Raw genomic sequence first — 6,000 nt, forward strand, 5'->3', positions numbered from 1 at the left:
TTAGAAAAGCTATTACAAATGTAAGCTGGTGCATAAAATACTTAATTATAAGTTAACTGTGCCGCTTTAAAATGATTGAAAAAATGTATTCAAAAGGTAAGGATTTTACATAGTGCTTCTTAAGGCGCGCTTCCTAAATAAATGCCAGTATGTATCAACAATCATCACAGCAATTATACAGACATAAACCCTTTCCTTTGCAAGGGTCAGAGGCAAGGAAACCACCCTTCAGAGATTGAATGACACACACCCACACACGCGCTTCCGCAGAAGAATATCAAGACTCCAGTAGGGTGAAAATGAGAAGTCAGGGGCTCCTCTGTACCTATAAACAGGAACAACGGCTATATTCTCCTTATTTCCCCCACGGAAGTTCCGAAGTACAGAACATCATCTTTTCCCTCAAAATGCCCCCTCAAACTGGTTAGTTCAAAAACTGCCCTGGAACTTCCTGACTTCGTTTTTGTCCAACCTCATACTTATTGTCCTACCTCATACTTACTGTATAAAAGACCAGATTTCTGACAAGCCGGACAACATAAACCATAGACAAGATTCTACAAAAGAATCCTACACTATACCGTCAAATGCAAGACTCTGAAACTGAAATGGATTCCAAGAAATTGATATTCACACATGTGGATCTGAAATCCACCTTGGTTTAGTTTCATTTCTCCAAGCAATGGAGTATTAAACCCCATTTTCCAAAAGATCAAGGCGTGGCCACATTTCACAAGAGGTGGAAAACGCCTGGGGATGAGGAATCTTTACTGTAACACAAAGAATACATCTCGTAAAAGACAACTAGATTCGTAGTGCGCAGAAAAGACACTTGTCAGAACACTGAAAAGAGCGTCACCTTTAAGCCGAGCAGCGCTAGGTGGCAGAGGAGAGTCGACCAGGCGTCCAGGCTCTCCAGACCGCTCCGGCTGGAGCTGCTTTCCAGCTTTCAAAGAGAAGCCTTTAGGCTGGCTTGAGTTCCAACAGCGGCCTCTTCTCTAGGGGAAAACCGCTCTGAGCTAAATAGAACTCTTTGGAACGTTCACCACAATTTATTGGAGTGGCTGGATTACGCCCGCGTTGAAGGGACCTACCTGGACAGCCGTGTTCTCCTGTCTAGCAGATCACCTTCACGATGCAACCCCACATCAATAAGAGAAAGACGCTGAGGGGGCGGCCGGGGACTCCTCTCGCCCACAAAGCAGGAGCTGAATTACTACCAAAGCTGAATCTTGGGAGGAAGGGCTGAGATGGGGCCTGCTTCCCGGCATGCTACCGGCTGAAACTGGTTTAGGTTGAATCCTCCCTAAAAGGCTTGATTGGAAGGTCCACAGGGGGAAGGCACGCAGGAACAGGTGTGTGCTTGCATGCGTGGCTCTCATCATCGTTTGATGGTGTTTACAAAACTGGAAGAAGACGTTCTTCTAGGAATCGAGCCTTGGGAGCCACCCAACGTCTAAGCCTCATTTACTTTGTTTCAAAAGGAAGATAATAACAGTGCCTATTTAAAGGTCCTTGTGAGGCGTAAATGAGATGGGTGGTCCATGAAAAGTGCTTTGTAAATAAAGTCCTCAGTAAACGGTAGCTATCCATATTGCCACCCTCAAACGAGACAAGCAATGGGAAGGGTTTATAAAACAAAGAACAGCCATCATTATCATCCTCGTTGTTATTACCACTCTCCTTATGCTGTTTCTCTCTGTTCCTGCCAAACCGGGTGACTTGGTAGTACCCTATAATTCCTCTCCTCTCTCGTGTCTAGAGCAGAATTCACAGCTCTCGGTATGGAGTTACATAAAAGTGATGATACTGAAATCTGTCTCTGCTGTTAACCAGCCACGGAACTTTGGGCGACTGGTCTCATCTCTCTGAGCCTCAGTTTCCCCACCAGAAAAACAAGGATAGTAATAGGCCTTTCCTCCATAGGTTACCTATGAGAATGAGACACCATACTGTCTGATGCAGGGTGACAGTTCACCAGATGCTAGCTCCTTCTAGCAGTATTATTACTATTCGTTTGCCTTGGCATACTCCCCACACCTAAAACTTAATTCCTTTGAGGCTCAGTTTTAACATCTCCTCCATTCATCCACATACTCTCTCAGGTGACCTATATTCTGTGTCTCTTTGATACTCTGGGGACTTAAGTACCAAAAGGCTTAGCTCCTGGTATCAAGAGATCCTACCATGGGAGCCAAAACAAGTCAGATGTACAATGTTCTTAGTGAAATGAAGAATGTGAAGGGGCCAAAGAAGCGTTGATTTTAAAGACGGTGTTAATTTCACCTAGGAAGACTGTAGGAAAAAAGACTACGTGCACCATCATGATTAGAAGCATGGAGTTTTGTGTTACAGTGCTCTGAGTCTAGTCTCAGCTTCGCCATTTGTTCCCTGGCTGGATAACTTTGGAGAAGTTATAATATTGTCACTGAGGCTCAGTGTATTCTTCTGTAAAACAGGGATAATCGTAGGACCTATATAATCGTGGGTAAAGTGAAGGTCATACGTGCAAATCTGGTTAAAGTGCTACAAATGTTTCAATATAGGTTCGTTCATATTAGCAGTAATCATATCAACATAAGTAATACCATCATCAAGTCTTAGTGATGGAAACACTGAATGTGCTTCTCGAATTAAAGAGCGGTATTTGAATACAAGGCTGGGGAAAGGCAATGAGGCAAGAAGAAAAACTTGGAAGGGAGAAAGAAGGGGAAGTTTGGAGGAACGAGAAAGTAGTTCACGTTGGCCTCATTAAGCACGAAATGTGTACTGAGAGGAACTCTCTGTCCTGGGTTGCCTGGGGCTGATGAGTTCACCAGAGAAGCAGTTACTTTCAATACCAAAACTGGGTAACTTCTGGGAAAATTGGGGTGAGTTGATCACTCCACACTTAGAGGATTGTAGCCCAGCAAACAAGGGTCTTGAAGGACACGTGAAGGGGTTTAGGCTCTATTTATACGAAACAGGGAACACGTGAAAGTTCTTCAGTAAGGGAGTAACTGATCAGAAGTGCAGAAGCCTGTGCCAAGCAGCCCGCACAAGGAAGACTCGGTCCCTCTTTTCTTCCAGATCAGTTTGCTCCTCCCTGCTCTTCTCATAGGATTTTATTTGTCCTCTAGCAATTAATCACATGTTGTCTGTGTTACATATTTGTGTGTGTCCTCATACTCTTACAATATACTTTACTTGCTACCAGGATTGAGTATTTATTATTTTCTCCTCATGCTACCCTAGACATAATATAAGCACAATATGCATTGAATTAAGTTGATTAAAATCGATGATTCTCTGCAATACAATATTAATTGACATTTGCTATTCGTCTCAGTTCAAAATCGAACATCAGTTTTCTGTGCCCCTAGTAATGATTCTTCATGGGACATAAAGTCAGTCTATTAAAATACTGACCGGCAAATATACACACAAAATAATTTTCTGTGAAATGTAAGGGAGTATTCTCCCCCTCCCATTAAAATTAAAAAAAAATTTTTTTACATTTTATTTATTTTTGAGAGAGAGAGAGAGAGAGGGCACAAGTTGGGGAGGGGCAAAGAGAGAGGGAGACACAGAATCTGAAACAGGCTCCAGGCTCTGAGCTGTCAGCACAGAGCCTGATGCGGGGCTCGAACTCACAAACCACGAGATCGTGACCTGAGCCAAAGTTGGACACTTAACCGACTGAGCCACCCGGGCGCCCCTCCCATTAAAATTTTAAATTGAAGACATTTTTCTTATTCATTCATTCATTCATTCATTCACTCAACCAGCAAATGTAGCTTGGTAGTACTATGTGTTTGTTCCTGTCCTGGAACCCAAGATACAGGTAAAAAATTGAGGTTCCCCACCATATGTGGTGGCCAGTCAAATTCCTGTAAGGCAGAGCACCAGGGTAGAGTTGCCATGCAAAGTTCAAGTTAGCTTAAGGTCATCCTCAAATGCTTAAATAGCCCCCTTAGAAAAGTATGTTTTAAGTACTATCAAATCAACAAATGAAGTTAAAAGCATTTGTTCCTATGCATTAGTGACTTTGGAGAAAACCAAGATATATTAGCTAGTGGGAAAATATAGCATGGTGGCTTTAAGGCAGGTGTTCTAGGGTCAGAAAGACATGGGTTCCCATCTCAGCTGAATATCTCATTTCCTTACCTTGACTACCTTTACTGGCGAAACAGGGGCTTCTTTGTAGCCATTTCGTTCACTCAGGTATTCATGTATTCAATCACAGAGTTTATAATCATTGCGCTGACCAAGCTTTGAAATTATGTGATTCTTGATCAATTTGGGGTTTCTGGGTAGGTTGGGTTGGGTTCCTGGCAGGCAGACTCTGAGTGGAGATAAGCATTTGGGAACTTTATGAAGGAATGACATCAGGATCAAGACCTAAAGGGGAAGGGAAGGGTTCAGTCCTAACAAAGGTACCAGTTGACCCCACAGGATGCTCTTTTAGGACATCCAATGTTCAGGCTTTAAGATCCCTGTTTTAACCAGTTCTTGGAGGGAAGTTGCCCGGTCTTGAGTAGGGGCAGCTCTTTTCAGATGAGGCACTCTCCCAAGAGACACTGAGAGGCCTCTCAGCCCATTTCACTGCCAGGAGGTGGGTGAATAAGGTCCTAAAGGGGGGGGGGAGGACTCGGCAACATAGCACCCCATCCGCTACATAATTGTCAAGATTGCAGATGTACATAGAGTGAAAGTTTATATTGTAAGTGACAACTTCAAAATTATATACATGGTTACCTTACCGTGTACGTTTCCTATCTCTCCCATTTTGCCACCTTTAGCTAATTCTTCATTTCTCATCTTCTTCATGGTGTCTGTCTTGTAGCATTCTGGTGAAGATTAAAAATCATATAATGTATGTAAGGTGCTTTGCAAACTTCCTGGCACTCAGCAAATGTCTGGTATGTGTTAGCTGTTTTTATTAAGAGAAGGTCTAGGAATACAGAAGGACTCAGTAATAAGTGAAAAAAAGGAAACTATGTCAGAATTCTAAAACTTACAGACTGACTTAAAGCACTGAGCCTGTCACTGGCAAAGTTTACATTATGGTATTTGACTAGTGGGTGTCTCAGTCTGGTTTTATGTCAACATTAAATAAAGGTTTGGGTTTCGGCACCTCGTGGGAAGTCTCAGCTAGACTGTTAACATTCTTCGGTCCCTCTTATGAGCAGGGAATTTGAGAATGTTAGAACTGCACTCTGTCCGTTTGGGAAATGAACAAGTAAACAGTGATGACAAGGGAAGGATACAAACAAGATATAATGAAGGATCTAAGTTCAAGATACAGGGTATTTATCTCCCAACTAGGTTGTCACACGAACCAAATTTTTAATATTGATAATCTCGCTTGAATCCTTAGCACATGAGTTCTCTTAGGCAGACACCGAATTTCTGTAATGGCTTTTTAATTTACTGAACATAGTATCAGCATTAATGGACAGATGAGAATGTTCCTCTTGCCTGTCTTACTAAGGAGAATGGTTATTTGTTCAATATGTTTCATGTACCTATTTGTAAAAGTAGATCCAAAACAGGCTTCCTACTGTTGCCCTGCTCCCTTCCCCACCCCTAAAAGAGGGTTCAAACGCTTTTGGGGGGATGAGGAATCCTATTCTGATTTTGTCTCATTTTTTCTGTTTTGTTTTCACCTCCACCAATACCTAGTGGAATTCAGTGTGCACTCAATAAAATTTTGTGGAATGAGAGGTGCCTGGCTGGGTCAGTTGTTAGAGCATCTGACTCTTAATCTCAGGGTTAGGTGTACAGTCTAATTTAAAAAATTAGTCTTGGGGGGGGCTCAGTCGGTTAAGAGTCAGACTTCAGCTCCAGTCATGATCTCAGTGTTGGTGAGTTCGAGCCCCGTATCCAGCTCCTTGCTGTCAGCACAAAGCCACCTTCAGATCCTCTGTCCCCTCTGTCTCTCAACCCCTTCCCTGCTCTCTCTCTCTCTCTCAAAAATAAATAAACATTAAAAAAATTTTCAAAATGTATTGAATGAAA

The 6,000-nt window shown here is 42.5% G+C and overlaps 1 long non-coding RNA gene across 1 annotated transcript in view; it reads right to left on the reverse strand.

The window, feature by feature from the left end:
* Positions 1-3,304, reverse strand: part of LOC109496568 — a 395,231-nt gene extending 391,927 nt beyond the window's left edge. The window contains exon 1 of the long non-coding RNA XR_006593882.1: positions 1,095-3,304. This is a non-coding gene — a long non-coding RNA (uncharacterized LOC109496568). The remainder of the gene's footprint in view (positions 1-1,094) is intronic.
* Positions 3,305-6,000: the final 2,696 nt, after the last annotated feature.

The sequence above is a fragment of the Felis catus genome, chromosome A2 (genome assembly GCF_018350175.1).
Source record: "Felis catus isolate Fca126 chromosome A2, F.catus_Fca126_mat1.0, whole genome shotgun sequence".
Taxonomy (NCBI): Eukaryota; Metazoa; Chordata; class Mammalia; order Carnivora; family Felidae; genus Felis; species Felis catus.